This window comes from Rattus rattus, chromosome 7 (assembly GCF_011064425.1).
Source record: "Rattus rattus isolate New Zealand chromosome 7, Rrattus_CSIRO_v1, whole genome shotgun sequence".
In the NCBI taxonomy this organism is placed as follows: Eukaryota; Metazoa; Chordata; class Mammalia; order Rodentia; family Muridae; genus Rattus; species Rattus rattus.
In genome coordinates, this window is record NC_046160.1 from 65,305,059 (window position 1) to 65,315,520 (window position 10,462).

General features: G+C 46.7%; 1 protein-coding gene across 1 annotated transcript in view; it reads right to left on the reverse strand.

The window, feature by feature from the left end:
• Positions 1-9,656: 9,656 nt before the first annotated feature.
• Heatr5a (HEAT repeat containing 5A) overlaps positions 9,657-10,462 on the reverse strand; it is an 89,999-nt gene continuing 89,193 nt past the window's right edge. The window contains exon 37 of the mRNA XM_032907720.1: positions 9,657-10,462. This exon is cut by the window's right edge and continues 928 nt beyond it. The gene's annotated coding sequence lies outside the window, so the exon portion shown is untranslated.

The following is a 10,462-nucleotide window of genomic DNA, read 5'->3' on the forward strand; positions in this document are numbered from 1 at the left end:
AGTAGCCTTCTCAATTTGGAATAGTTTTAGGTTCGCAGAGAGGCTGTGTGTGTGGTGGACCTGGCATGGTAGCACATTCCTGTGATCCCAGTTACTCCAGAGTCGGAGGCAAGGATGATTCCAAGTCCAAGGCCAGCCTGAGCAATTCAAGGAGACTCTTTCTCAAATGGAAAGGGCCAAGATATAGCTCAGTGGTAGAGCATTTGCCAGCATGTGCATGTGACCGCCTTAGTGTTGAAGAAAAAAAGAAAGAAAAAGGTTGTGAAGAGGATGTGCTTTTTCATAGGCCACATGCCTGCTTCCCCTGCTGCCAGCCTCACACTATTATTGTGCCCTGGCCACCTCTGGGCCAACGCTCACACTGCCCTGGCCACCTCTGGGCCAACGCTCACACTGCCCTGGCCACCTCTGGGCCAACGCTCACACTGCCCTGGCCACCTCTGGGCCAACGCTCACACTGCCCTGGCCACCTCAGGACCAATGCTCACACTTTGTCAGATCCTTAAGTTTTTCAGTCAATGCCCCAATTCTGCCCCTTATTCCATTGAGGGTGCCACATCACATCTGGCCATTCTGTCTCCTCTGGCAGTCTCTTGGGTGCTAGCACATTTTAGGTTACTGACTGTCCTCGTTTTTGAGGACAGGGTCTTGGTCAGCCATTTCACTTTATTATTTATTTATCTGGCATTGAAGGCTGAGCTGGGCAAGGGCTCGACCTCTGATCTAGTTTCATTGTCGATGTGGTAAAACATCCCTATGAGAAAGCGACCGAGGGGAGGAAAGGGTTTATTGCAATTTACATTTCCAGCCCACAGTCTCTCATTGAGGGAAACCAAGGCATGAACTGAAGGCAGTCCTGCTTGCTATTCCACATGTAACCAAGGGGAATTCCCTTCACAGCAAAGTGGAAAGAAACCACAGAGATGCTGCTGGCAGGCAGACCGTCGGGTCCAGCGCAGTGCTGTAACTTCTCCTCCTCCCCACTCCTCTTCTTCTTCCTCCTCCCCTCCTCCTTCCTCTTCCCTCATCATTTTATTTTATTTTGTTTCTCTCTGTCTTCTTGGCTGTCCTAGGCTTGATCCATAACCAGGCTGGCCTCTAACTCAGAGATCTACCTGCCTTTGCCTCCTGAGTGCTGGGATTAAAGTGTATTACTCGTACCACCAACTCTCTCTCTCTCTCTCTCTCTCTCTCTCTCTCTCTCTCTCTCTCTCTCTCTCTCTCTCTCTCTCAACAGGGCCTTGCTGTGTGTCTCTGGCTGGCCTGGAACTCACAAAGATCACCTGTCTCTGCTTCTCAAGTTCTGGGACTAAAGACATGAGCCACTCTACCAGCAATGCTACCTTTCTTATACATTTCAAGACCACTTCCCAAGAGTTGGTGCCATCCCCTTAGAGCTCGGCTCTCTTACATCAGTAAATAATCAAGATAACCCCCAATAGTAATGCCCACATGGCAATCTGATCTAAGCTCTCTTTTCAGACCACTCTAGGTTGTGTCAAGTTGATTGTCAAAGCCAACCAGGACATCGTAGAGCTGCATTCCCAGAACACTTGTGACCTTTCGAGACAGTCTTCCAAATCACTCAGGCTGGCCTTTCAACAGCCAGCCTCCTGCCTCAGCCTCCCAATTATCTATGCTCCCAGGTTGGGCTGGTTTTGTAGGATGCCTGCTGTACTTGGGTTTGCCTATCATTTCTCCATGATTGGGTTGGGGTTGTGGGCAAGAAGAAGAAGAAAAGAAGAAGGAGGAGGAGGAGAGGAGGGGAGGAGGGAGGAGGAGGAGGAAGAGGAGGGGGAGGAAGGGGGGAGGAGGATTACGTAAGTAAAGTGCCAATCCCATCCCCGTGCACATCACTGCTGCCGACCCTACGGCTGAGGCACTGTCTGGCACTTCCCCACTGATTCTTGTCATTGTCTTTCCCATGTGGACTCTTCCAGAAGCAACTCCAAGTATAACCAGTGTTTACATGGTGGAGCTGTGTTTCACCTCTGAGAGGCAATGATCTGTGATTCGTAATTCTCTATAAGGGAGGCTTGCCTCTTTTCTTCACTCATTAAATAATTCGTATCTGTAGTTTTGCAGTATTATGGTTTGGATGTAAAATGTCCTCCACGGGCTCATACATTTCATTGAGTACTCTGTCCTCAGGGGGTAGAATTGGTTTCGGGTGGTGGTGAAACCTTTAGGAGGTGAAGCGTAGCCAGGTGAAATGGATTATTAGTGTAGCATGTAGTTTCTACTGCCCCGCTTTAAGCTACCAGCCACTGCCTTGTTTCTCTTGGATCCATGGATGAAAGACACACACACAGACACACACACAGACACACATGGACACACGGACACACACACACACAGACACACACGGACACACGGACACACACACACATACACACAGCCACACAGACACACACACAGCCACACACAGACAGACACACACAGACACACAGACACACACAGACACACATACACACACAGCCACACAGACACACACACAGACACACACACAGACAGACACACACAGACACACATACACACACACACACACAGACACACACACAGACACAGACACACACACACACACACACACACACAAGCTTATTTTTAGTATACTTTTTAGCTCAATGGCTGGGCACTTCTAAGCCTCCCGCAGATAATGTGCCCTTACCTTCACTCCCAGCTCAACACCTCTAAATCTGCCCTCAGCTTTGTTTCTAATCTCCCGCCTGCTACCCCAGGCCCAGGCAGGGAAGTAGCCAATGACCAGATGTAAGTAAGCAGGTGTGCACCCCTGTTACTCATCTGTCTTGCCATAAAGGGTCCTTTATCCAGGTCAGTGTGATAGCTCAGCAGGAAAAGGAGCTGGCTGCCGAGCCTGACAGCCTGAGTCTGAGGAGACCCACGCAGTGGAAGGACAGAACGGAAAGGTTGGTTCTATCCATGTACTCCATGTGTGCACCATGGCATGAGCACACGCGCACACAAATAAGTGTAAAGCATTAGAGATGTATAAGCCTCTCTTCTTTTACACGGCTTCTTCAGCAGCATGTGTCAACATTCCTTCTTGGCTCCGCCCCACAGTTACCTGGCAACAGCCAGCAATGCCTGACTCACTATAAAAGGCTGTTTGCCTCTCTACTCTCTTACCCTCTATCCCTTCTCTCCCCACCTCCTCCCTCTAACTTCTCCATCTATTTGTGACTGACCTTCTCTCTCCTTTTCTTCTTCTCTTTCTGCCTTTCCCTGTCTCTACTCCCTCCTCAACTTCCCTTCCCATGCCCTAAACAAACTCTATCCCATGCTATACCCGTCCTATGGCTGGTACCTCAGGAAGAAGGGATGCTTCAGCATGGGCCCACAGGGGCACCCCTTCTGCCTCACCATACCTGGCTCTACTAAACATGTCCCTGACTCCTTCTTCCTTTTTTATAGAGCACAACAGGGTGTAGTGGTGTAGTCCTTTAATCCCAGCATTTGGAAGACAGAGGCAGGCAGGCCTCTGAGTTGGAGGCCAGCCTGGTCTATCCCTCTCCAGGCCAGCAGGGATAGTTAGCTCCTGTCTAAACAAACAAACAAAAACATTGCCACCAAGTAATAAAAGAAGCTGTTCGACATTTCCTAGGCATACCGTGTTTAATAAGCACCAACAGGGAGAGACACTACTTCGGGGTACTCAGAGTCACATGAGAACCTGTGCTCTGACCCTAGTACTTGGGAGGCAGAGGTAGGAGAAGCTGGAGTTTCAGCCTGGGCTACAGGGTGAGACTCTCACAAACAAAACAAAGAAAAGCAAAACACTCTCAGAAACGAAACCAACCCAAGATAAGTGAGAAAAGAGTCTCACCCCACCTCTGTGAGCATTCTAGCTTACAGTTCTGTGGCGAGCCTGTCACCCAGACTTTGTAACTGGTGCAAGTCAGACCCTGCTTGGAGCCAGGCTGTGCTGCCCATGGCTTGTTACCTTGGACACGTCTGAGAATATTAAAAGGAAAATTCTAGAGATAAGCTTTTTAAATAGAGTTTCACTATGTAACCCCGACAAAATTTGAATCCACAGAGATCTGCCTGTCTCTTCCTTTTCAGTGCTGGCATCAAAGGAACATTTTAAAAGAATGTTTTTACATTTATTTATCGATTGCATATGTGTATGTACATGTATTGTGGCCTGCTTGTGGGGGCCAGAGGCCGGCTTTCAGGACTCATTCTTTTCTCCTACTGGATAGGCTCCAGGGATCAAATCCTGACCATCAGGCTTGGCGGCAAGTGCCTTACGTTGCTGAGCCATCTCAGTGGCCCCTAACAGAAACAACTTACACATTTCCAGTGAGCGTTACATTGTTATAGGTGTCCCATGTTACTGCGGTTAACACCTCCCTGAGTCTAGTTAACTCAGCTTTATAACTGCAGTGTGTGCGCAAGTGCATAGACCGACTTCAGCACTACCCTGCTTCAGCCATGCTTGCAAAGGACTGCCACGCCTCCTGCTGGGTGGGGGTGGACACTGAATCTCCAGGTTATTCTTCCTTTCAGGCTCTGAGGTCCTTCTAAGCCCAAGTCAGATAGGTAACTTTAGTTCAGGGTAACTTTTCAGTGCTGTGTGACAAGTGTTTTCAGACGCACTATCTCAAGGGACCCTAGCTATTAAAATATGAACTTGGAAAATATTTTTGTAGATGAGAACAGTGAAACCCAGACAGTAACGTGGCTTCCTAAGGTACCATGGTTATCGCAGCACGGTACTATGGTTAACAGGCTCAGGGAACCGACAAAGGAACCCTGTGTTTTAGGCTTAAACAGCTTTACTGAGTAAGGTAACTAAAGGTAAGTTACAAGCTTGCTGGCGAGACTGACTTTGAAGCAATAAAGGTTCTAGTAAAAACCTACATATCCAATATGTTTTTATCTGGCCTAAAACTACGAGTTAGCTGGGTGTGATGGCACAGGCCTTCAGGACCAATACTCAGGGAGGTAGGTAGATTTGTTTGAGTTCAAGGCCAGCCTGGTCAATACAGTGACTTCCAAGTCAGCCAGGGCTACTAGCTAGACCCTGTCTCAAAAACAAACAAACCTACAAATTAAAATTTGGCTTTTAGAGACAGTGTCTTCCCTCATAGGTCAGGCTGACCTTGAACCTGGTGATTCTAGCTGCTTACGGTCTCCCAAGCCCTGACATTTACTGACCTACTTTCTATAAAATCCCCTTAGCACCGACACATCGGAACGGCTGTTAATGAAGAGAAAGAATCGGTTCTGATAACCAGAGCCACAGCGCCACCTGCTGCTGCTGCAGAGCAAGGCCTGACTGGCTTTCCTGGACGCTGGCTCACGACCGGCCAAAGCATAGGGGGTTAGTTCCTGAGCCACACAGCCTACTTTAGGAAAACTTCGTGTTGAAACAAAGGCTAGGTGTTGTGTATGCTACTTGATAGTCACTGGGAGGGAATAACTTACCCTGTCAGCTCAAGAAGTGGGGAGCTCCCCACCTCCCAATCCCACCATGATTGATGATAAAACAGAAGCTTTGCCTGGCTAGATGGCTCAAGGACAAAGGCCTCACAGTCAAGCCTGATGACCTGTGTTGTAAAGAGAATCTCTTACATACTGTGTGGAAGTATCACCTGTTAATAAACAAACAAACAAACAAACAAAAACCAAAAGCCAAAAACCAAAAAACTGATTGCCCATTACCTGAGGCAGGAAATATTAGGTGGGACATCTGGCAGACAGAGATTGGATTCTGGCAAAGAGTCAAGAGCAGGAGGACTTTAGCCTGAACTCAAGAGATGGATGAATGAAGCTGAGGAGAGGTAACTAGCCACACAGCAGACATAGACTCAAATAAATAGACTATATAAGTTATGAGTAGTCGGGGAATGAGCCAAAGCTTATGGCCTAGGCATTTATGTATAAATATTTCTCAGTCGTTATTCTGGGAAAAAGGATGCTGGGTAGAAAAAGTCTACACTGAGTTTGATCCCTGGGATTCACATGATGGAAGGAAAGGACTGATTCCTGCAAGTTGTCCTCTGAACTCTGGTCGTGCGCGCACACGCACACACACACACACACACACACACACACTAAATGTTAAAAAAAAAAAATAAAACAACAAAAGGCTCATGTACCACATGTGTGCAGCAACCAAGGAGTCCATAAGAGGGCACTAGATCCCTGGAACTGGAGTTAACAGACAGTTGTGAGCCATGTGGCTGCTGGCCATTGAACTTGAATCCTTGGGAGGAGCAGCCAGTGCTCTTAACCACTGGGCCATCTCTCAGCTCCTTCCTGGTTCAACCTCTTAATTTTATAGTCTTTGCAGTCTCAGGTTAGTCAGTGCATTGTTTAGTTTTGTATCAACTTAGTTTAAGAATAGAATTTCTTCCCTTATAACCCAAATATAGTATGACAATTAAAAGCCCGAAGGGACTTCTCTTCTAAACTGTGGCAAAGGCTCTCCAGTTAGTCTATTTCATCATGTGCCATTCTCTAAACTCCAATCCTGTGAATTCTCTTATTGCAGCTCACTGGGAGGCTTGGTTTTCTTTCTTGCCTCGCTGATCACTGTACTTGGTTTCCTTCCTGTTGTTTTTTGAACAGGCCTTCAGTGTACTTCAGTGTACTTCCCAGTAGTCTCTACCTCACTGGATCTGAGGATGCCCTTGAACTCCCGATCCTCCTGCCTTTAGCTCAGTGCTATGATACAGGAGGGCACCATCATATATAGTTACTGTTGGATTATTAGGATTGAACCCTGGGCTGCATGAGTGCTAGGCAGGTGCTCTGCAAACCCTACACCCCCAGCCCCTTTCCTTTCTGTTTTTGTGTAGCCCTGGCTTGCCTAGAACTCAAAATGTGGACCTGGCTAGCCCAGAACTCATAGTGATCCCTGAGTGCTGGAACTAGAAACACATACCAGCTATTCTTTGCTAACCCTCTTCCTTTTCAAAGTGCCCTCATGTTTTCTTTTACTTTGCAAAATTTGAAATTCTGTTCCCATGCTTTATTAGATTATCTGTATACCCAGTATTAATCCTTTCCATGACAAACTTCTTTTTCTGGTGCTAGGGCAGGGGGCGTGGTGGGGGAGGTTGTTCTCTGTGTATCCTTGGTTGTTCTGGAACTCGCTTTGTAGACCAGGCTGGCCTCAAACTCAGAGACCTGCCTACCTCTGCCTCCCAAGTGCTGGGACTAAAGATGTGTGTCACCGTTGCCTGGTTCTGTGACAAACTTTTAAGCAATGGGTTACACAGAACAACTTAACCAGCTCAACTAGTACCTTTGCCTCTAGTTCCTATGTAGGGTTGTAGGAGTGTGGAGTAATTCAAACAAATAGTGTTAGTTCCTCATTGAGGTGACAAAATACAGGAGAGAAACAAGTGGAGAAAACATGCATCTGAACTGAGCTCCAGTTCAGTTTGCAACACCTGGCCACCCCTTTAGGACCATGGCAAAACAGCATGGGGGTAAAGTTCACAGGGTGGCAGGCAGGAGTTAGAGAAAGGCAGGCCAGGGGCAGTGTGTACCCTCTGCACAGGTACACCTCCACTGCCCTACTTGCTTTAGGGAGGCTCCCCTTCTTATAGCACATTCTGCCACCCACTCATTAGTGACAGTGCACTGATGGGGTGAGCTTCCTCTTGACCCAGCTGTTCAACAGCGCCTCCAACATGTGGGCTTTCTGTGGGACGTCTCATACCCTAATACTAACATCCCACCGCCTGTTTCACTGGGCTACTGACGTGAACACCTGCCTTTCACAGCAGTAGCTCACTGAAATAACGTTTGATTATATAGACCTTCCAGCTGGGCAATGGTGGTGCACACCTCTAATCCCAGCACTCAGGAGACAGGAGCGGGTTGCCTTCTGAGGTCCAGGCCAGCCTGGTCTACATACAGAGTGATTTCCAGGACAGTCAGGTCTACACAGGGAAACCCTGTCTTGGGGGCGGGGGGACAAACGAAACAACCCCCCTCCTGAAACAAAACAAAAAGCCTTCCAATGTATTTTTCCTTTTGACTGTTCATCCGTAAGGATCACAGAGGATGTTTTGTTTACTTTATTAGTAGAAATGGTTTGGGGAGAGAGAAAAGTTTGCCTAAGATCGTTTGCTCAAAGCCCCTTCAACAAGGAAGGAAGACGCCCTGAAGGCAGTGGTTCTCACCCCTCCTAATGCTGTGACCCTTCAATACAGTTCCCCGTGTTGTGGTGACCCCCAGTCATAAAGTTACTTCACTGCTATATTTTATAGCTGTAATTTTGCTACTGGTAAGAATGGTAATGCAAACATCTGATATGCAGGGTATCTGCCATACAACCCCTGTGAGAAGGTCATTCGATCCCCAAAGGGGTCAGGATGCACAAGTTGAGAACCACTGCCCTACGGAAAGAAACCTTGAAAGACAGGATCAATCCTCAGCCATTACGACTTTTCTTATCAGTGAAGTAATATCTAAAAATTCAGCACTGTCAAATAAGATGACATGCTTAAAAACTTTATGCCAATCAAAAGCTGAGCAGAAATCTTAACAACCAAATGAAACAATCAAAATGGAGGAGACAATAAAACCTGTATGTTTGTTTGAGAATGACCCATAGGCTCATAGATTGCATGGTTAAGTCCCCAGTTGATGGAATGATTAAGAATGACCTTGTTGGGGGTGGAGAGATGGCTCAGTGGTTAAGAGCACCCGACTGCTCTTCCAGAGGTCCTGAGTTCAATTCCCAGCAACCACATGGTGGCTCACAACCATCTGTAATGGGATCTGATGCCCTCTTCTGGTGTGTCTGAAGACAGCAACAGTGTACTTATACATAATAAATGAATAAATCTTAAAAAAAAAAAAATGACCTTGTTGGAGGAGGTGTGTCACTTGGGGATGGGCTTTGAGGTTTGAAAAGCCCACACCATGCCCAAAGTCCTTCTGCATGCTCCCTGGGGATCAGGAAGCAGCTCTTAGCTCAGTACTTGTGTGCTTCTTGCTGTGAGGATAAAGGGCTAATCCTCTGAAACCATAAACAAGCCCCAAATTAAATAAATGGTTTCCTTTATAAGAGCTGCCTTGGACACGGTGTCTCTTCACAGGAATGGAACTAAGAGAGCCCCTAATAATCACACTAATAGATTATATCCAGAGAGCCCTAATAATCACACTAATAGATTATATCCAGAGAGCCCTAATAATCACACTAATAGATTATATCTGGAGAGCACCTGTGCTGCATTGTCCTTGGTAGAGGAGCCTGACTCAGCCGCTGTTAGGAACACGGTTGATGGCGTGGAGGTAAGCTTATTGGACACAATCTCTCCCTTTGAGGAGCCGTCTACAAGGGAGGTGAGATGGTACAGTGGGCTGACGGACCAGGAGGCATTACACTGTGGCAGTGACGACAGCCACAGATGAGTAAGGCACAAGTTAAATTCCGTAGGTCAAGGGTATAACATGTCGTTAGCAAAACAGCCCACGCCTGAAAGGAGATGAAGTTCACAGGGAGAGCTGGGAGAAGAAGGGCGTTTCAGGAAACATATATTCAAGTCCTCTAGGAAGACAACCCTAAACCACCGAGGGAATGCTCCCGAGAACAAAGCGGGGCTGTCGTGAATCTGAGAGAAAAACTGGTCATCTTTCCTGGACGAATCCTTCAAACTACAAGAACATTAGAGAAAATTAGCTTTATTCATGTAATATAGAAAAGGTGATGGTAGCATAGAGTTTGCCAAACGTTTTCCTCTCTGAGTTTCAGAAGAGCTTGACATACAAACATAACAAAGCACGGTCCGCCACGTGTCTCCTGGCCTCATCAGTTTTTCTCAATTCTGACCACACCTCTGTCCCTGCAGTCTGTAAATTTTAACAGGAAGCTGCTTCATTTGGATACAGTGGTCAGTTCAGGATACAGTGGTCAGTTCACACAGCACAATACTGAAGTGGAGGGAAAATGATTGTAAACATAGCCAAAAATATTTTCTACCAGTATGACTTTATCATTATATTTTTATATTAAAATACATTCTGTGTTAAAAAAGTATTTGTATTCACTTAAGTTCTAAATTTGTTGTACTAAATTTGACATCATATAATCCCATATCGATATACACATGACTCTATATTAGGCTTTCAATATGAATGATTTCCACAATAAAAACAAAAGGAACAGAGGTAACAGAAAACCCATCTGAGAATGGTGGGTGGGAGACCTTCTATTCTACATAAAAGCATTCCGTGTGAACTCCACATACACTCACTTGAAGATACAGTCATGATCCAGAGACCACAGCCTCAAGCCACATGGTGGGGCTGAAGCTGGGTCTAAGCTGGGTAATTCTAGATCTGGTTGTTTGTTTGTTTGAGACATGGATTCTCTGTGTAGCCCTGGCTGTCCTGGAACTCACTCTGTAAACCAGGCTGGCCTCAGACTCACAGACATCCACCCGCCTGTCTCCCGAGTGAGGGACTAGAGGCA